Consider the following 22,422-nt stretch of genomic DNA (forward strand, 5'->3'; position numbering starts at 1 on the left):
AGATGTTAGCTCAGGGCAAATCTTCCCCAGCAAAAAAAGAACAGACTAGAGGGGAATAAAAATGGAAGCAGGGAGGGGCCGGCCCGGTGGCGCAAGCGGTTAAGTGCGCGCGCTCCGCTGCGGCGGCCCGGGGTTCGCTGGTTCGGATCCCGGGCGCGCACCGACGCACTGCTTGGTAAGCCATGCTGTGGCGGCGTCCCATATAAAGTGGAGGAAGATGGGCACCGATGTTAGCCCAGGGCCGTCTTCCTCAGCAAAAAAAAGAGGAGGATTGGCGGATGTTAGCTCAGGGCTGATCTCCTCACAAAAAAAAAAAAAAAAAAAATGGAAGCAGGGAAATAAAGAAGCTATTTCATTAGCACAGGTAAGAGATGATGGTGACGTGGACCAGTGTGGTTACAGTGGAGGTGATGAGAAGTGATCAGATTCCAGGTCTATTTTGAAGGTAGAGCCAACATAATTTGCTAACAGATGACTCCAAGGACTTTGGCCTGAGCAGCTAGAAAGATGGAATTGCCATTAACTGAGATAGGGAAGATCTTGACAGAGCAGGTTTAGAGAAGGAGATGAAGAGTTCAGTTTGGGGCATGTTAGGCTTAAGATATCTACTAGACGTCCAAGAGGAGTTGTTCATCGGGCAGTTGGATATTCAGATGTAGAGTTCAGAGGAAAGAAAGGAGCTCAAGATGGAAATTTGGAACTAGCCAGATGGTATTTAAAGCCAAAGAAGTGAGTGTAGGCAGAGAAGAGATAAAGGACTGTGGCCTAAGGCACGCTGAGGCTCAGAGGTTAGGGAAATGTACTCATTCATTTAATCCTCACAACAACCCTTTGAGGAAATTACTATTATTGTCACCACTTTACAAGTGATGAAATTGAGGCATAAAGAGGTTAAATAACTTGCCAAAAAACTTGCCAATAAGCAGCAGAACTGGGATTTGAACCAGCCAGTCTGGCTTGAAGTATCATACACTTAACCTCTAGGTTATACGGGTGGGTTCTGTTAATGACCACATTTTACTGGCGGGAAAACTGAGTGTTAGGTTAAGTAATTTGCTAACACTGGTGGCAGAGGTGGGATATGAACTCTCTCACTGACTCTCCACTTTGAGAGATCTCTGCTTTTTTAAGAATTCTGCCATATGACCTGCACAACATTTTAAAAGATGAGGTGAAAGCCTTCTGCATCTCTCAGATTACAGCCCTTAATGACTGCCTCTCTTACTCACACACAAGACTTTTCTGACTTGTTACTGAGCTTGGAGAAATGGGATGCCAGGTCTGGCTGCCAAGGCAGCCTCAGACCCTAGTACCCTTCCTCTTCCTCTCTCCTGGTCAGGAAGCCCATGGCTGGCGCCAGCCCCGTGGCTTAGCGGTTAAGTGCGCACGCTCCGCTGCTGGCGGCCCGGCTTCGGATCCCGGGCACGCACCGACGCACCGCTTCTCTGGCCATGCTGAGGCGGCGTCCCACATACAGCAACTAGAAGGATGTGCAACTATGACATACAACTATCTACTGGGGCTTTGGGGGAAAAAAGTAAATAAATAAAATTATTAAAAAAAAAAAAGGAAGCCCATGGCTGGACGTGGTTCCTGACTTCCTGAAGCTCAGGTCTTAGGGTGGTCCTATGGAATGGTTCTGCATGGCCATTTGCAAGTTGCTACCCTTCCCAGACTCAGTTTCCTCTTTAATAAAGCAAGGAGGGCCGGCCCTGTGGCTTGGTGGTTAAGTGCACGCGCTGCGATGCTGGTGGCCCAGGTTCGGATCCCGGGTGCGCATCGAGGCACCACTTCTCCGTCCATCCTGAGGCTGAGTCCCACATACAGCAACTAGAAGGATGTGCAGCTATGACATACAACTATCTACTGGGGCTTTGGGGGGAAAAAATAAAATAAATAAAATCTTTAAAAAAAAAAAAAACATTCTAAAAAAAAAAAAAAAATAAATAAAGCAAGGAGACTGGGTCAGGACAGTGGTTCTCAAAGCTGGCTATGTACCTGTATCACCCACCTGGGGATTGTTCAGAGCCTGTATTGCCCACAACAGACCTACTGAATCAGACTCTTCAGGGTGAGGCCCAGGCTTGTATACGGTGGTTCTGACACACTCCTGGTTAAGAAGCCCTGGGTAAGATGACCTTGAAGGTCTCTTCTCAGTTCTATGTTCTGTGGTTCTGGGGCCTCCCTCATCTTGGACTGTGCTTCTCTGATGTCCCTCTCAGGGCCAGAGCAAGGTGGAACTCTGAGTAGAAGGCAGCAAACCTGAGTTCTTATTCCAGCAAGGCCTGTGGCTTAGCTCCAACAGGTCACTTCCTCTCTCTGGACCTCAGTTTCCTCATCTGCAAGGAGAGTTTGTTGGGGAGAGTTGCCCTAGATTCATTCACCCAGCAAGTATTTATTGAGCGCCCACTCTACTATACACCAGGCTCTACGATTCACTGGGTCTGAGTCTAAGTCATGCAGAAGGGTGACATCGTAAGGGGTAAGAGTGGGAGGGGGGCTGCTGCCAGGCAACCAGTCCTGGTTGCCTAGACTTCCAGGCATGGATGCCACAGATCCTTTTTTAGCACCAATGTGATGGTCCCCTCTCCCTGGCTCTGGCAGCTCCAGCTTGTCTCCACAGCAACAAGCAAACCTGCTGGGTTCAGGAAGGGAATGATATGCAAAACTGGTCAAATAAAAATCATTGGCTCTTCTAGATAATCACAATAACCAGTTCTAAAATATTAGGTTAAACCATCCCATTCAGAATAGCACAGCTATGACTTTACTGTTCAAAGTATGGCCCCTAGCACTGCAGCGGCATTGCCTGAGAGCTTGCTAGAAATGCCGAATCCTAGGGGCCACCCCAGGCCTGCTGACGCAGTCTGCTTTTTAAGAAGATCCCCAGGTGACTGTATGCACATTAAAGTTTGAGAAGCACTAAACTAAGAAAATATAGACTCGGAAAACCCTTGACAAGAAATGCGTGTAAGACCATATTCGGGAAAGCACATGACTTCCCCAAGAGACAGCATAGAGCATGTTCCTGGATGGGGCGACTCAGTGGTGTGAAGGTGTCAATTCTCACCAGCGTGGAACATGTCAAAGTGATTTATGACATTCATCTGAAAGAATAAATGGACGAGAATAGCTTTATTTTTTTTTAAGAAAATAAAAATATTGAGATGGGATTTGCCCTATTGGACAGAAATGGTGTGAAATAAGAATTCAGATTCCGGAGGAAGCAGACCTGGGTTTGAATCTGGCTCCACCACTTCCTGAACATGTCACTATCATAGACTGAATTGTGTCCTTCCAAAATTCACGTGTTGAAGTCTTAACTCCCAGTGTGACTGTATTTGGAAATAGATCGATCTCTCTCCCTTTCTCTCTCTCTCTCTCTCTCTCTCTCTCTCTCTCTCTCCTGGGTGAGCACAGAGGAAAGGCCATGTGAGGACACAGAGAGAAAATGGCCATCTACAAGCCAGAGAGAAAGCTCTTGCTAGAAACCAAACCTTGCTGGAAACTTAATCTTGGACTTCCCAGCCTCCAGAACTGTAAGAAAATAAATTTCTGTTGTATAAGCCACACAGTCTGTGGTACTTTTGTTATAGCAGCCTGAGTGGACTAATACAGTCACCTTGGGGAAGATTCTTAACATCTCGTAGCCTCAGTTTCCCCACCCAGTAGAGCGGGAATAAGAATACCATTTATAGCATCGTTATGAGTATGAAATGAAGTACTGTATGGAAAGCACTTAGGACAATGCCTAGCCCTTAACAGCTGCTCAGTAAATGACAAATACAACGACAACAACTGTGGCACTGGGACAAAAACTCAGAGAAAGACCAATGGAGCAGAATAGACAACCAGAAAAGCACCTTGGCCTTTGTATAAGCTCCAGGAGTGAGGAGAGGGACCACTTTTTTATTCACCATTGTGTCATTTCCCCCATGCAGCATATGTATGGCACACAGTAGATGTTTTTGGCACACAGTAGAAGTATTTGTTGACTGCCTGAATTAGAATTTAATACATGCTAAAGAAGGAGTCATAAATCAGTGGTGAAAGAAATGACTATTCTTTGAATGATACTGGGAAAAATAGCTGATTTGCAATAAAATAATTAGATTTTATCATTTCATCCTATAAAGGGCCTTTTACACTTTTTTGACCATGACCAACAGTAAGAAATACGTAAGACATCTCATCCTAGTAAATATGCTCATAAATATAAATTCATAATTAAGGCAACAAGTTCATAAAACAATATTTATTCTTATTATGTCAGATGGACTTTGATGTATTCTATTCTGTTCTGTTCTGTTCCATGCCATTCCACTTCACTTCACTCCACTCCTATACTATTAAAAAGAAAATTCTGGTCCCTACCCAGTAAATTGATCTTGCAACACTAATGAATTGCTATCAGCACTTGGAAGAATACCATCTTATACCAGAATTAATTTCCAATTAAAAAAAGAAAGATAAACAATATGAAGTCTTGAGATGAGAAAGATCTTGATATACACAATGGAAGAAAAGTCACAGAAGCAAACGTCAAAAGGTTTGACTACATAAACATTTTAAATGTCTGTTACAGGGTTTACATATGAAAGAGGCAGCAATGACTGAAATAGGATGTGGCCATGATGGGCCAGGGAAGAGGCCAGTTGTTCCTGACACTTCTTTCTTCCTCATACCCGCCCACATCTAACCCATAAACAAGTCCCGTGGATGCCGCCTCCACTTGTGTGCTTTTCTCCCTTTCCACAACCCAATCTTAGCCCAGACCATCATTATCTCTCACCTGAACTGCTGCCACTGCCTCCTAACTGTCTCCCTGCTTCCACTCTGCACCCCACAACCCTTTCTCCTCACAGCAGTGAGACTGATCTTTTTAAAGAATAAATTAAATCACTCGCTTCTTAACACTCTTTACGTACAATTCAAATTCTTGGATGTGGCCTCAAAACCCAACACAGCCTGGCCTCTGCCCACCTCTCACCTCATCCTCAGTTTCTCCCCACCCTCCTCTTTCATGGGCCTTTTCTCAGCTCCAACTATATGGAACACACTTTCTTCAACTACCTGCTCCTCTGGCTTCTTCTCATCCTCCGTAACTCAGCTTCAGAGTTACCTCCACCCAAACCAAAGTAGGTCCCCCTTTCATAGCATTTTTTCAAAATGTGTAAATATTTGCTATTTGTTTGCTCACCTCTTTGTTGTCTATCTCCCCCCACCAGACTGTAAGTTCCTTGAGGGCATGGACCAGTCTTCTTGATGGCAGCATCCTCAATACTTGGCACAGTGTCTAGCACATGGTAAGTGCTCAGTAAATACTTGTTGAATGTAGTACATCCTCAAACCAAAGCAAGATCGTCCTCTACTTTGAGCCTGTGCTTTACAGTGCCCTGCTCTGGCCTTCCGTACTTCTGACCCTCCCTCTGGGGAGGAGAGACAATGTGCCCTCCAGAAGCCTCCTCCCCCACCACTTGGGATCTTGAAATTCCTTTCCCAACTGCCCTCGGTCCTCCTTCAGGCCTGCGTGGGCCTCTTCCCTAGACCCATCACCCCAAGGACAGACTAAGTCGCTTATGCGTCCATTCCTATGCCAGAAAGGTGGCCAAGGTGAGAAGGTGGGTGTGTGGTGGAACTTGGATGCGCTGGTTGAGGTGTCCACACGCATGCCCAAGAGGCCTTGTGTGGGACAGGGTGGAGGTGTGGGATTAGAAGGGGGACAGGCCAGCCCTCCCTGAACCTCCACATTCTGGAGACAAACCCTTGATACCGAACCTCTTAATCTTAAATTTGTGTGCCTGATGCACTTGAAGCCAAACACTGAGACATCAGTGCTTGGAGATGGAGAAAGATTTATTCAAATTGGCCAAAACAAGTAGGCGGGAGCCTGGGTTCACTCAAATCCACCTCCCCAGGAACAGAAAGCAGGGAGGTTTTATAGAGCTAAGGGGCTTGGCAGGAGGAGCTTCGGGGAAACAAAGGGGTCACTCCCAATAAGCCCCTGGGCAATCTGACTTCTGGGCATCAACGGCTGCTGAGAGCCGGCCATTCTCTTTCTCCTGCAAAACAACCTCACAAATCTTCTAGGAAACAAGCTCACAAATCCTCGAGACCCCTGAGTCACCCCTCGAGTTAAACAGGAAAAACAGCAAATTGGTTTAATATCTACAGCACCCCTCAGGTACCTGGCTTCACTCTGAGAAGTTCAAAAATTGTAAATTAGAGCTAGAGCTTCCTGACTGTTCTGAAGATGTATTTGTCTAAGGTAAGAGGATAGACGATATTTTATCTAATAGCCTGCTAACTTGACTTATAACTTTTAAATATTAGATATATGGGCTATGGGCCTCCATCTGCACTCTTGCCCCAGGCCTGGCTATGTGAGGGACAGGCCTGGATGAATAGACGGACATGTACTTCCTGGGGCTGAGCTCTCCTTCCTATGGATGGGGTGTGGGGACACACACAGACCCTTGGACTTAGAGCTGCCATTGAAACTGGACCCTAAAATCTTTGAAGCCTTGATAGGAATGGGGAGGACTTAAAACATTGTCATTTCAAAGCTGACGTTAATCTATTTTCATTCTAGGAAAACCACTTAAGGGGACTTTTAGTTATGCAAATGTAGAGCAGAGCTCCTCTTCTGAAATGGAGATGCCTGTGGCCCTGTGGCCCAGGAGCACCACTCCTCTGGTCACATCATGGAAGTAGCCTATGTTGCAGGCAGAGTATTTCTTCAGATCTTGTTTCCCTTTAAAAAAATTCTGATATAAAATACAATTTATACAATAATATTTAATGAACAATAATCATGTGCCAGATATGTACTATGATACACTTTACATGGATTAACTCATTCAGTCTTCATAATACCCAATATTATCATTTTCATTTTATAAATGGGGAAACTGAGGTTCATAGAGTGTAAGTAACTTGTGCAGAGCTCATGCAATTAGCAAGTGGCAGAGCTGGGACTTGAACCTACAGCTGACTCCAGAGCCTGTATCCACCTTTATCATCCTCTGGAATTTTTCCAGGTCATTAATGATCTCCTAACTTGGAGTGCCCAGACTAGAAGGCTGTTCTCGAGGTTGACTCAGACTGGAGAAGAGTAGGAGAAACCATCACCTTCTGTGACATGTGTGCCAATCAGGGCCATCCTTGCTGACTTTTGGAGGAACTTGTTCCTTGACCCAGGAGGGAGAGGGTGGAACCACTTCACCACAAGGGCGTGAAGATGCAACAGGCAGGAAGGAGCCAAGGCGCTTTCTCCCTCTGAGCCAGGCCAGGAAGAGCTAAGCCCCGGGTGACCAAGCTAAGTTCAGAAGGGTGATGTTGAAGAAGGCTGCAAGGTGATGCTGAGATGGCCAGGGTATCTCTACAAGCACACAGCCCAATGGACAGGGTCCTCTGGCCAGGGTATACTGCTGGGGTGAGCTACGTGGGGAGAGCCAGAGGAAATCTGAGAACAGCCCCCGCTGGCAGCCTGGAGCCCCTCCCCAGACAAAGCTGCCCCGTGGTGCAGACTGGGCGCTGGACACTGTGGGGGAGACCTGCGGATCCAACATGGAAGGACATCCTTGCCCTTTGGCTGTGTAAGCCTGTATGACTCAAGGGAACTTTTCTTTGTGGATTTAGCTTTCTTTTATTTAAACTTTTGAAACCACATTGTTAGCAGAGCACAAATGCTGCATGCCTCCTATCTGCCCCGCTTGCACTTTCTGGGAATCCAGGCGGGGGCTGGAGCAAAGAAAGTGTCACGACTGCATCCTTTCCCACCACTCCTCCAAGTAAGTAACCCTGCCTGTCTGCCCCAGCTCAACGGTTACGCTTCTATTGATGCTTCTTAGCGTGATGTTATAAGCTGTTGGTTCATATTTAGCTTGTGGTTGACCTAAACCGCCAGATCTTTTTCATACAAAAGAGAAGGCCAGTTCTTCCCAGCGTATGCTTCTAGTACACGTGCAACTGATTAAAAATAAAGCAAAATGTAAATGCAGGACATTCCACATTTAATTTTGTTTGATTCCAGTCTGCTGAAATAATGTAAATTTTTTATTCTGTCACCTTTTGTAATAATCTCTTTCCCGGCTTTGTATCATCTGCAAACCTGATGAGCACTAATTACTTTGTAGTTAATGAAAATCAACTACAAAAAGGTCATTAGTTTTTAATGAAAATGCCAAATAGGACAAAATAGAGTCTTGTGGCATAACATTACAATGGGGTTCTCAAAGTGTGGTCTGGGAATCCTGGAGTTTCCTGAGACCTTTTCAGAGGGCCTGTGAGATCAAAATTATTTTCATAATAATGCTAAAATGTCTTTTTCACTCTCATTCTATCACGAACTATGGAGTTACCCAGAGGCTACATGATGTGTGATATTGCAATAGACTATGTAGAAACAGTTATGAGAATCTAGCTGTCTTCTACGAGCCGGGCATTAAAGAGATTTGCAAAAATATAAAACAAAGCCACTCGTTTCTCATTATTTTTTTCCTCTTGGAAAATATAATTATTTTTCATAAAAAGTTCATGTTAACATGCAATACGTTTATTATTGTTATTTTTAAAGCAATTAATAAATAAAACATTTAACATTTTTTATTAATTTTAATTTCTAATACAATGAATATTAATAGATATAACCTACATAAACAAAAGTTCTTCAGGGTCCTCAATAATTCACAGGCGTGTAAAGGGATCCTGAGACCACAAAGTTCAAGAACCACAACATTAGAGATATTCCTTCAGGCTGGTACCTAGTCTTTACTCTATGAGTTGTCATAAATCATGTGAAAATCCTTTTCAGAATTTCTCTAGCACTTTTCTTCCAAGATAGAGGCAGCAGAGCAGGGCAGACACTGGAGGGTTAAGAGACCAGGGCTCTATCCTGGCTCTGTCACTAACTAGCTGTGTGATCCTGGGTAAACCTCTTAACTTCTCTAGACACCAGTTTCTGCATTTGTAAAATCAAAGGCTTTATGAGATTCTTTCTAAAGTAAATATTCAATTTTTAAAGAACTAAAAGCACTCTTACAACCTTCTTTAGGGGAGGAAAGAAAGGGCAGGAATTTGTTCTTTATTTTATCAACAGGGAACTTAAAGTCCAAAGATGTTAAGAAGAAGAAATGCTCAAGGACATGTCCTGAGTCAGCATCAGATGTAGCAACCGAAGCCAGGGTCCTTGTCTTCTGGTTTAAGACTTGATCCACTCAATGGATAATATTAATAATAATAGTATTTACATTTAAAAATTACATAGCATTAAAAAAATAAATTTGTAATTAGAAACCCCTCTAAACTTGTTCTGGACAGACAGAAAAAAGAACTTTCATAATTTTTGTGACTATGGTAGCCAGCCTCCAAGATGGCCCCAAATAATCCTTGCCTCCTGGTATTCATGGCCTTGGGTAGTTTCCACCCACATTCAATAGTGTTGACCTGTGTGACCAATAGGATATTGGTCAGTATGTTGAAGTGACAGTGGGTGACTTTGAGACTATGTCATAAAAGACATTGTAGCTTCCACCTTTCTTAGATTGCTCTGGGGAAAACCAGCCACAATGTTTTGAGGACATGCAAGTGTCCCTGTGGAGAGTCATGTGTGTCGAGGAACTGAGGCATCCTACCAGCAAGTAGCACCAACTTACATTCATGTGGAAGGCAAAGGGGATCCAAGGTCCTCGCAGACTAGATTATAACAGAAGTGGAGAGTTGGTAGAGCAGTAAAGATGTGTTGCTGGCCCTGCCAACTAAAAGAAAACTGTATCTGGTCTCTTTGCTAAAAGGTAGAGAGTAAAAAGTACTAGCCAGATCAACAGCAAACCAAAGAAATCATACCTGGATCGGCAGCTGCTATTGGAGACACCAAGTTTTGGATAGTCCATTGTCATTCTCCAAAGTCCATCAATCTTCTGATTTCTGACAAATAGGTGATTTGAGTGGGGATATGGTAGGAATCACCACTCTTGTATCTTTCAAGACTTTGTTGGTGGCACTAATATCTTCAGTCCTTCCAGAAATGCAATACTGCTTTTGGTTTACAATTGTAGTATGTAGACCTAGTTCTGGTGCCCTCCACTTGGCCTTTTCTACCGTGATAGCCTTTACTCCATGGGTCAGAGAACGAGTGTGAGGAGTCTACAGGTTGCTGAATATATCCACTCAGATACCTACTGAGTACATCTAAGCTGCAATATATATCCACCTATGCATTCTGCAACTGAGGAAATAATAATGGATGGGTTCTGAGAATCACTGGGCTTGCTGTGAGATGGAGCCAAGCCAAAAGTCCAAAGATCATCTGACTTTCACAAGCAGCTACTCTGAGCTAAGGTTCAGTAATCCCCTAAAAATCTGGTTATTTCCCCTTCCTAATGCATAGTCACCCTGGTAAATGGCTGCAGGTCCCTTTGGGGAAAGAGTAGGAGGAAGATTTGCAGTATGACTTTTTGGCAGTATAGCAGAGTCCTTCCTCAAGCGGTCCCAGTCTTCCCTGCATTCTAGGGCATCAGGGTTTATGAATTGGCTCCAATCTAAGAACTGATTGAACGGCTCTTACTCTATTGTCAGAAGTCAGATTTCTGTTCACCACAACTAGAGCTTTTCCGCTTATATAAACCAAGTAAGACTTTAGTAAGCTGCCTATCCATTTCTGTCCTAGGGACCCTATGATCCATCAGCCACTGCCAAAGCTCTGCAGACCAAACCACTTGGATGCCTGCTTTGGCTCTGCTGCTCATTACAGTAACTACACTAACTTTGTCTTGGTTACTAAATGCCTCCACTTGGCTCCTGACACCCATTATTCCCATTGCATTAATTCAAGGAGCCCATTTTGATGACTGCATTTCCCACTATCATGCCTTGCTCTTAGAAAATAGCCACCACAGAGCTCTTCAAGGATGCTGATGTTCTCTTTACCAATGCATTTCTCAAAACCTCGGTGAAGGGAGTGTCCTCTGGATCCTACCAAGGAATATCATTAGCTGGTTTTACATTATATATCCACTCTAGTATTCTGGATACCTTCCTCTTCAGTACTGGAAGTTCTGACATCTCAGCTTCATTCAGTGCAAACCATTTTTGGGTTTAATAGCAAACTATTAGAGCCATTCCCAACCAACTTGAGCAAATACATTGAATCCAGAATCTCTGCTTAGTGCACTCATATCAATGCATTCAGCCCAATCCAAAATTATATTCCCTCCATCCTGATCCAACACCTTTAGGATCCATTCTCATACATATTCCCTGGGTTTCTGTCAATATATATTGGCATTTGAGGGATCTTGATGAAAGGTAAAGAAAATTGTACTATTCTTGTAACTTTCAGTAAGGGTAATATTTTGTCAAAACAAAAAGTGAAACAATATGTAAACTGACAAACTCTCCATATTCTTTCGGTGTATGGGGTTCCTCACGGGTCACACTGGGGCCTGGTGTTACTTGAATCTGGTTATAGATCTAAAAGAGGTCGTAGGGTTAGGTTCCTAGGAGGATGATTCAGCAGTCCCCTACAAGGCAGCTACCTCAGGGGAGGCCATATGGGTTCTTCAGTTAAGGGAAGATTAACTTGCTTTTACTGCAGAAGGAGGTCGGCAGAATTTAGAGTTTAAGGTCTTCAGCTTCATCAGAATCTGTCCATATGTCCCCAGCCTAAGATTTAGGGCTCACTCCTTCCCAATCAATGTCTTATTTTCAACAAGACAGCCTGCTAGATTGTGAATTCAATTTGTATTGAAATTCAGTTACCTGCAAGCAGAAGTTTAGAGTTGGGTTATCAGAAATCTTGACCCTGAGGCAACAAGAGATAAGAGTTTCTTTTAGGGCAGTCATAGAAGTTTTTGGTTCCTTTCCCAGATCTTGAGCTGGGAATTTAAAGCCCTAAACTCATCATTTTCTTTCTCCAAACTCTCCAGCATACTTAGAAGCCACCAACAAAGCTCATTATACTCCTATTTCTACTAAAACGTTCTATGGCAACAAATATTTGGTTACTCAAGGGCTTTCCCTCTATATGCATTTATCACAGGTGACTTCAGGTGAGAATTTAAGCAACTGTTTTGCCACCGAATGTCATGGAATACCAATGTCTCCTTTACCACCGGCAATAATCATTAATGTGTTTAAATTTAACCAGATCAGAGAACCAATTCCAGATTCCCATCCTCAAGATTCTATTTCCCTGAGACCACGACCAGTACCAATAAGCATATCAGTCAGGGAAGCAGAACCACTATGAATTATGAGAAAAGGACTTTACTATAGGAATCAGACCTTCCGCAGTTTTGGGAAGGAGCTGAGGAAATGAAGGACCGGCAGAAAAGTCAGAGGATCAGAAAAGGAGTCACCAATTATGGGAAGTCAAGCACATCTAGCTGACATGAGATGATGAGAAAGCTCATGGAGCTGCCACCTCTATGGGTCCCCCACTAAGTTTCTGGAGGTAAGCCTGGGGTCACTGTTGGTCAAGAGGGTCAGCAGTTCAGAAAAATTTCTGGACACTGATTGGAGCAAAGCAAGGACAATCTTGAGTTCACTAACACTTCTGTTCCCAACTGTCACCACATCTAACAATAACGACCTTCGGAGAGTAATACTTGCTGTTTCACTTCTGTCTTCCAAATCTCGTACACATTCCTCTTTTGACCAACTTTAATCTGAAACCACCCGGGAAGGGGATTCTGGCAAACATAGTTCCAGCTTAACCAAGTTCTCATAGTACAAACCACCACAGTAATGTGCAATGTGTGAATCTGGACTGGATCCTGGATTGGAAGAAAAACAACCCATGAAAGACGTTTTGGGGAAATTGGGATGATTTTTAAATGACCTAGCTATTAGATGATTAAAAGAGATTAATGTTAATTTTTATGCTTGAAAGTGGCATTGTAGTTACGTAAGAGAATGTCATTCTTAGGAGTTAGGTGCTTAAATATTTAGAGGTGAAGTTTCAAATAGTTTAGCATTTATTTATTTTTATTACTTATTAAGTGAGTATGGTAAAATGTTAACTATTGTGGAATCTAGGTGGTGGATCTGCAGATGTTTCAACTTTTCCGTATGTTTGAAATTTTTAGTAATAAAATAATAGAGAAAACAGGAGACTGCTCTTATCACCTCCTCTGGAGGCCTTTCCTGCCCACCCCCTCTCTCCTCCTCCACGTTGGTTATGTTCATCCTTTTACTTTCCAGGCTCCCAGGTGTGGCTCTGTGGCATTTATCACACTGTAATTTGTCGTTTTCGGTCTCTCTCCCCCTCTAAACTTTGAAGTCTTTAAACAACACAGGTGTCTCTCATCTCTGATTCTCTAGTGCTTATTCCTGTATCTGGCACAGAGTTGGCGCTCCATTAATCTGTGTTCAATCGAGAGCAGAAGAAAGTCTAATTGAGGAATTTTCCTCAGAGATACCACCAAATTAGGATTCAAGTGACTCTAAGGAGAGCAAGTTTTAGGGTTTTTACAATTTTTGTTTCAAATTACAAAAGTTATACGTGCAAATTAAAATAATATAGAATCAAAGCAAAAAGTAACATTATTAAGTCAATTCTGTCATATGCGCACTGCAATCCCTGGAGTCAAGAGTTTAGAATGTATCCTTCCAGAACTATTTCTATGCAATTATAAATACACACACACACGCACACACACATGAGCACACATACCACAAATGTTGTTAGGTGACTTACTTTTTTTTTAACCTAATAATGTATCATGGAGTTTTCCACACCAGTGTATAAATAGATCTACATCATTCTTTACGGTCTACATCGTGATTCATTGTACGGGTGTGCACATTAGGATGAGCATGTAAGTTGAGGAACAGTTTCTACATGACACCAATAGCCTGGACAAAAAGGGATTTGGCAACTCCATAATCAAAGGAGTAAGAATAGCTCAGCCTTGAACTGTGGGTACAAAGTCAGGGTAAAGTGGCAAAGAAGGGACTTTACCAAAGTCTCAGTTTACAGAAAGTCTTGGCCTATTCAAGGAACCAAATAGAGAACATAAAGGAGGATGATCCACACATGAAACTGAATCAAGCTCACTGACAAATGTGAGACTGTGTAAGCACATAACCTGTGTGCACTGATATCCTCCCACTAGATCGACATAGTCGGAGCGCCCTGAAGCAGCCAATTGCAGATTTCACACAGCCACAGCCACCAGAGAACAAGTGAAAGTGGCAAGAGCGTGGGCCTGGTTCATCTTGGAAGAGAAAGTCCCACAGGTTTCCTGGTGACAACAGAAAGTTACCCAAGCAAGTGTTAATGAAATCCTACCAGAAGACTAATGGCTCGAGGGCTGTTCCCTCTCACCGTTGGTACTTCCAACGCTTTCGCTTTCCCTATCCATTTCTCACACACAAAAACAAGCTCTTTTGCCCTGTAGCCCTCTCTCCTTTCTGAGAGTCCTCACCCACCCTAACTATCCAATCTTATTGCCCTCTATATTTCTAATATCCACCTGGTGTTCCACTCAGACTGTCACTGTGTCAACAAAAAGATGATGGACTGCATTGAGACTATGCAAATGAGCTGTCCTATCTTGATGGTGTTGACCTATTCCAAAGCATAGCATGAACCCATCCGCATCAATTTACCTTCACTGCCACATTATGAGTGCGTGCTTGTGGCTCTGTCTGCTGCTAATGGCAAGTATTCTCGCAAATAAAATAAATATTAGTAAGTTTAGATGCCTAATTTACTTTATAGAAATCTAATGAGTGGTAATTCAAGAAATAAGATTTGGAGGCAAAGTGAATCGTTGAATTGGCAATTTCAGTCTGGGATTCTGTGCAATGCTAGGAAACCTAAATATTCCATTATTCAAATGCTACTCAATAATGTTCATTGGTATTTTTTAATGTCTTTTTTAATTTTATTTTTTACTTTATTTTTTTTGTGTGTGTGAGGAGATCAGCCCTGTGCTAACATCTGCCAATCCTCCTCTTTTTTTGCTGAGGAAGACTGGCCCTGGGCTAACATCCATGCCCATCTTCCTCCACTTTATATGGGATGCCGACACAGCATGGCCTGCCAAGCAGTGCGTCGGTGCAGGCCCGGGATCCCAACCGGCAAGCCCCAGGCCGCCGCAGCAGAGCACATGCACTTAACTGCTTGCGCCACCGGGCCGGCCCCTGTTCATTGGTATTTTTTAGCATTTGAATATTTGCTGTGGGTTACAGTCATTCGTAAATACTTTAACAGAAGAAATGTAAAGAGAGGTGAATGTTGTAAATACACTGACATGAAATCAGAAACTGATCTAAAACCTGAATTTGTAAAAGTAATACCAATTTCAACAGTAAAACTAAAATCACGGTAAGCAGACAAAATATTTCATCGTTATAAACGGAAATGAGCTTGCATGAAGCAACATGTACTCTAACGCCTAACTTAAAGATGCTTTTGGATGTATTTTTAGCAGTTCGACTGATGTCAATGCAAATGAAAGACATTTTTTTATATCTAGACTATCTGTCACGAACCAAAAATTAATACTACTAGACAGGGCAATTAATACTTTGTGTGTTTAAGTTTTTCATTTTAAGAATGCTAACTTTTTTTTTTTTAAAGATTTTATTTATTTATTTTTTCCCCCCAAAGCCCCAGTAGATAGTTGTATGTCATAGCTGCACATCCTTCTAGTTGCTGTATGTGGGACTCGGCCTCAGGATGGACGGAGAAGTGGTGCCTCGGTGCGCGCCTGGGATCCGAACCCGGGCCACCAGCATCGGAGCGCGCGCACTTAACCACCAAGCCACGGGGCTGGCCCAAGAATGCTAACTTTTAAATAGCAAATATTGGTAGCGTTATCTTTCAATTTTTAAAATGGCTTTCATTTGGCATTTATTTTGTGTTAACTTTTTAAATTGTCTCTTAGTGTTGTGTATTATCAAATGTCTGTATCAGGTAGAGAGCATGTTTACGTGTTATTGAAATATATAATCTTGTCACAATATGTTGGTTTATAATAATAATAAATGCACATTTATTATTACACTGCTTTTTTATAGCAAACCTCTGAAACTTTTAGTATAACCTTATCACAGAAAACTGATTCACTCTTACTATGATCACTCATTGTTATTTAAAACATGTAAACAAAGTGTTATGAAAAATACAGAGTAGCTTATTTTTTTCTCCTTTTTCTCCCCAAAGCCCCAGTAGATAGTTGTATGTCATAGTTGCACATCCTTCTAGCTGTTGTACGTGGGACGCCGCCTCAGCATGGTCTGGCAAACAGTGCGCCAGTGCGCGCCCGGGATCCGAACCTGGGCCGCCAGCAGCGGAGCGCGCACACTTAACCGCTAAGCCACAGGGCCGGCCTCCAGAATAGCTTATAATATCAAGAATTCCCGGGAATTTCTGTTTCTTATTGCAAAATCCTGAAGATTGTCTGTAAATTGATAATTTTTGAAGCTGGTTATACGCACATGGGGAGTCATAATACTACTGTACCTGCTGTCACCTATGTTTAGATTTTTCCATAATAAAAAGTAAAACAAAACTGGGTCACGCTACATTCCTGTCTAAACTTCAATGGCTTTCTAGTCCGCTTAGTACAGAAGCCAGTGGCTTTACCATGCACTTTAAAGATTGCTTAATTTTGACCCTTTCACCTCTCCAGCCCCAACTTCTCTCACTCTCCCACTACTTTCCAGCACCACTAGCCTTCTTTCAGTTCCTCAAACTCACCAAACACTTTCCTGACTCAAGGTCCTTGCCCATGCTGTCACTGTGCTTAGAATACTCTGCCTTCAATATTTCCCTGGCTGACTCCTACTCGTCTCTAAATATGAGTTCCTCTTAGAGGCTTTGCTTGAATCAACCTCCTCCCACCTCCTGCCACCAAATCTAAATTAGGTTTCCCCATGATCATCTCACACTATTACTTCACAGCACTTAACACAGTTTGTAGTTACATATTTATTCATTACTTATGGGTTTAATGACTATCTCCGTCACCATATGGTAAGGGCAGAGAGTGTGTCTGCTTTTCTCACCCCTGTTTTGTGTGTACCTTGCACAATACTTGGTACAAAAAAGGCTCTCAGTAAATGCTAGTTTAAATAATCCTGACCGTGCAAGGGAGATAGGTAATATAACAATTAGCAACGAAAGCAAAATTGTTCTTAGTGATTATATGACAGCTCTCAGTGACCACCAGTGTTTTTGTATTGCTCATAAACCTAATCTAGAACCTCATCCAAGATCAACATTGAGCTTGCTATTTGTTGTTTCTGGAGTCTACCTTTCTTCTTCACAGCTTTAATTAAATCTAAATTGATCCTCCAAGGTTGGCAATGGAAGGAAAACAAGCATAGGAGACTTAAGAGACGTAGCAACCAATTGCAACGTGCGGAACTTGTTTGCCTAGAATTCAAAGTCTGGCTCAAGATTTAGTTTTTGGTGCAAATAAAAGAGAAGACTTCCCTACAGATCCTACAGAAGTTAAAAAGACAACAGCGAGACATCATGAAAAACTCTATACCAATAAAAATTTAACTTAGATGAATGATGGATGAATGGATACATTCCTTGAAAAACACAAATTATCACAACTGACTCAAGAAGAAATAAAATACCTGACTAGTTCTATATCAATTAAATAAATTGTATTTGTAATGAAAAGTCTTCCCTTAGGCCCAGATGGCTTCATTGTTAACAAAATATTAGCAAGTTGAATTCAGTAATATGTAAAAAGCATAACACAGCATTCCCAAGTGGGTTTATCGCAGGAATGCAAGATAAGTTTCACATTTGAAAATCAATTAATGTAATTTACCATCTTAATGGAATAAAGGAGAAAAACCATATGATTATCTCAATAGATGTGGAAAAAGCATTTGACCTAATTCAAAACCAGTTTATAACAACAAAAACAACAAAACTCTCACCAAGATTTTTTTGTTCAAGATTCGCCTAACTTCCATGCCTTTCACTGTGCACCAAGGTTCTCCCTCCGTCGCCAATCCTGAAGGAGTCAACACTCAACCTTAAACCAATATTTGAGCGCATATAATGGGTTAGACAATGTTCTAGGAGCTAAGGATACAGTTGTGAACAAGTAGATGAGGCCTCTGTCTTACAGAATCTACATTTTTGGAAATAGGTTTGATTTTATTGAGTGTTCTGGGAGGATTCCTTGCACTGTCTTCCTACCCAGGCCACTTTTGATAAATCTATACACGTGCCTGCCTTCAGAACTTCTCTACCCCAATTCTCCATAATTTCTCACAGATTACAGGGTAAATAACGACTGTACCTACAAGTTCTTTCAGTGCCCTAGGAGGTCATTTATCTGGGCTCTGGAGTCTCGGGCCCCTTTAAAATACACAGAGGCTCGCTTATTATCTCTCTCACATCTTGGACTTCAATTCACATTTAACTCCGTTCTCTAATGGAGCCCTGAAGAGGAGAGGCATGGTTTTCTCTGTCACTTGTAAATCTGGCACCATAGGCCCAAACACTAGATTAACAATTATCTTCATGCTCTAAACACTTCTTTTTTTAAAACAATTTTATTGAAATATAATTCACATACCATTTACAGTGTTCACTTATTTAAAGTGTATAATTCAGTGTTTTTTAGTATATCTACAGAGTCGTGCAACCTTCATGACAATCTAGTTTTAGAACATTTTTGTCCCCCCATAAAGAAATCCCATACCCATTGGCAGTTAATCCTAAACACTGTTAGTGTCTTTATTACTGTCCTTACCTGCTTTTCTCAAGGCTCAGTCCAGGGAGGGTCTTCCTCCCTAGCTTCAGTCTCCCCACAACTGCTCCTATGGCTGGTGCGTACATTCTCTGATACGTAGCTTTAAACTTGCCCTTCTTTGTTTTCTTTAGGAATATAGTGGATTTTGTCTCCACAAATCCATCCCGCTCTCCCCCACTTAGGTAGCAACATGTCTAGTTGGAGCTCCAGATCCTGGGGAGGAGAGGTTCTGACTAAGCTGCACTCGAAACCTTTACTTTTTCTGTGCTTTTCAGCTAAATGAGCCAATAAATTTCTTTTGTTCTTTAAGCCAGTTTGAGTTGGATTTTTTGTTAAACGGATATGGGACCCTACTTAGGATTCATTTATCATTTTTTAACCACTTTGTTGAAATATGATTTACATACATACAATCCGTCCATTTAAAGTATACGTACAAATCAATGATTTTTAGTATATTCACAGAGTTGTGCAACCATCACCAAAATCAATTTTAGAATATTTTCATCACCCCAAAAAGAAACCCTGTACCCATTAGCAGTCACTATTCATTTCTACCCATGTTGGACTTCTGAGTTTCAGAACTCTAAGATAATACATTTGTATCGTTTTAAGCCACTAAGTTTGTGGTAATTTAATTATGGCAGTAATAGGAAATGAATAAACAGGTGCTTATTAGACATTTGTATATCTTCTTTGGAGAATTTCTATTCAAATCTTTGCTCATTTTTCAATTGGATTATTTATCTTTTTATTGTTGAGTTGTAAGAGTTCTTTACATTTTCTTGATACAAGTCTCTTATCAGATACATGACTTGCAAGTATTTTCCCACATTGTTGGGTTGGCTTTTTGCTTTCTTGGTCATGTCCTTTGAGGCACAAAAATATTTAATTTTGATGAAATCAAATGTATGCATTTCTCTTTTGTTATTTGTGCTTTTGGTGTCATATTTAAGAAGGTTTTGTCTAACCTATGGTCATGAAGATTTACTCCTATGTTTTCTTCTAAGAATTTTATAGTTTTAGCTTTTACATTTAGGTCTACGATCCAGTTTAGTTAATTTTTGTGTCTCGTGTAAGGAAGGGATTCAACTTTCATTCTTTTGCCTGTGGATATCCAATTGTCTCAGAACCATTTATTGAAAGGACTATTCTTTCGCCATTGAATTGTCTTAGCACCCTTGTTGAAAATTAATTGACCATAAAGGTAACAGTTTATATCTGGACTCTCAATATGTTCCATCGATACGTCTATTCTTATGCCAGTATTTCATGGTCTTTATTACTGTAGCCACTTATTATTCTTAAATAAAGTTTTTATTATAAACACAATATATTATCATTATAGAAAATTAGAGGAAAAAGGGGAAAAGAGAAAAATTACCAATGATTCCAATACCCTAAGACAACCACTGTTAATAAATTAGTATATTTTATCCTTTCCTTGTTTCTATGTTTTTGGATTTTATTTCTTAATGTATCTGAGATTATAATGTATATACAATTTTGCATTTTGCTCTTTTTACTTAACATTGAAATAAAAGCATTTCCTCATGTTACTAGAAACTTTTCAAAACATCTTTTCTAATGTTGCATTAATGGTCTACTGTGGGAACATACTAAAATTTATTTAACCAGTCTCTTATTTTTTGACATCTAAGTTATTTCCGTTTTTTTCAGTCTTATGTATAACACTGCATCTTTGTGAATAAATCTTTGTATATATTTTGGATAATTTTATTAGGATATCTGAACAGAAATATAATTGATATGCATCACTAGATTTCCTCTAAAAGTGGTATCCATTTATACGGCCACTGGCAGGTCATAAGAATAGCCACCGAACTGCATGCTTGCCAGCACTGGATAGTCTTTTTTTTTTTTTCTTTTTTTAACTTTTGCAGGTTTGATAGATGAAAAATGGTACCTGGTTTTTTTAATTTGCATTTCTCTTGTTATTAGTGAAGTTGAACATTTTCCCACGTGTCTTTTAGCCCTATATATTTCCTCTTTTATGAACTGTTCAAGTTCATTTATTTTTCAGTGGGGTCCTTGATCAATTCTGACTAATTACTCTATATCCTAGCTTTCCTGTCACTAATCAACTCTTAACACACCTGGATAGTTTGGTCAGAACATACAGAAAAGGGCTTTCTGAATAAAGAGGATAGATATTAAAGAACATGTAGAAATCTGGAAAGAGGCTTTTCTTCAGAAAGTGGAGGGATGAAAAAATGGGGTTAGAGTAAAACTATCCATTTCTGAAAGGGATATTAACCCTCTCGGACCAGCTCCAATAGCCAGAAACATTGACAACTGTAGCCCTGGGCAAAGCACGAAGGTCTTAAGAATTTCCATACTTAAAAATCCCCAAGTTTAAGTTCCCAATGTCTTACATATAACCTTGAACTTAAGCTCCTCAGGATTGTGATAAAGATCTAAGTGGTCTTGTATTTGGAAAAACCTTTGGGTTAGGGGAGCACTGCAAAGGTGATGTGAAGCCATTATCTCTTTATGCCCAAGACAGGAAAAGAAAGACTGTCGTTGAACTGTCTTAGGACAGATATGGGTTAGATATCAATAAGGACTAACCAACTGTGGGAGGTGTGACTCTCCAGAACAGATAATTGTAAAATCTATACAGGTTTCTTCAGTTACTTTGTAGAAAGAAATTGATAATTCCTTGATAACTCTTTGTATGTAATAGGCATGTCCTAATAGAGAATGGGATGGGCTAACTAATTTGGATTCCAGCTGGTCCATGGAAGATGATGTAAGGTGAAAGTATGATCTCATCAGGCCATGACAGCATCACATCATCCAGCCATTTCTGAATTAAAGAAGTCCATTAACATGCAGGGATATGGGCATGAGTGGGAATCCCACAAAAGTCACGCTACAAGGTTGAAGGTAAGGGGGGAATACCAGACCAGACCTGACATTTCATATTGCTTCCCTGGCAGGACCTTTTCAAAGAAACAAGAACTGAAATGTAGCTTGAACCGGCATGCAAAGCAGGCCGCTATTTCAGTCTGAATCATGAGCAGGGCCCACAGTGGGCCGTCTGAAACTAAGGGGCAAAAGAAAACCGAACACCAAGGCATGAGCTGCATATGATAAAAAAATTGAAACTCTCCAGGGCACTGGACAGTTCCAAGCATTAGCTGTGCTGGGAGCCGGGCCAAGAAGCAGAATTTTATAGCATTTTCTTCCTGGCTAGAGCCACGCAACAGTAATATTTTCTCTCTCTTTCTCTCTCTGTCTCCCCTGTGCCCCAGGATTCCTGCAGTCCCTTGGCCTGCCACAGGACTTTCAGGACAGCCGGCTTTTAGCACTGCTTTCCCTTGTACTGCAGTGTTGCCACATCACCTGGTGCTCTGCCCCTCCCCCATCCCAGCCCAGGGTCACAGCAGCCTGTGGCGTTGCCAAGGAGCTGGCATTACCCAGATCCAGAGGGCAGAATTGTGGCTGAGGTGGCCCGCCACGTCATCTGCAATCCAGAGTGCTTGTGTTCTCTGCAGTCTGGCGATGTATGGATCTGCCAATGATCCTCAAGCTTGTTCTGCTTTCTTGGGCCCTCAAGAAGTGAATAGCTGTCATGAAGACAAAGCAAAGAAAGCTCTGATGGGAAAAAAACTCAGGCTTCCTGCTTGAAGTAACTTTCCTGCCTTTTTTCTGCTAAGTC

General features: G+C 41.6%; 1 protein-coding gene across 1 annotated transcript in view; it reads right to left on the reverse strand.

The window, feature by feature from the left end:
* The window catches only part of CXCR5 (C-X-C motif chemokine receptor 5), a 28,627-nt gene extending 23,193 nt beyond the window's left edge, over positions 1-5,434 (reverse strand). Inside the window, exon 1 of the mRNA XM_058545082.1 lies at positions 5,201-5,434. The gene's annotated coding sequence lies outside the window, so the exon portion shown is untranslated. The remainder of the gene's footprint in view (positions 1-5,200) is intronic.
* Between the last annotated feature and the right edge of the window lie 16,988 nt (positions 5,435-22,422).

The sequence above is a fragment of the Diceros bicornis genome, chromosome 7 (assembly GCF_020826845.1).
Source record: "Diceros bicornis minor isolate mBicDic1 chromosome 7, mDicBic1.mat.cur, whole genome shotgun sequence".
Lineage (NCBI taxonomy): Eukaryota > Metazoa > Chordata > Mammalia > Perissodactyla > Rhinocerotidae > Diceros > Diceros bicornis.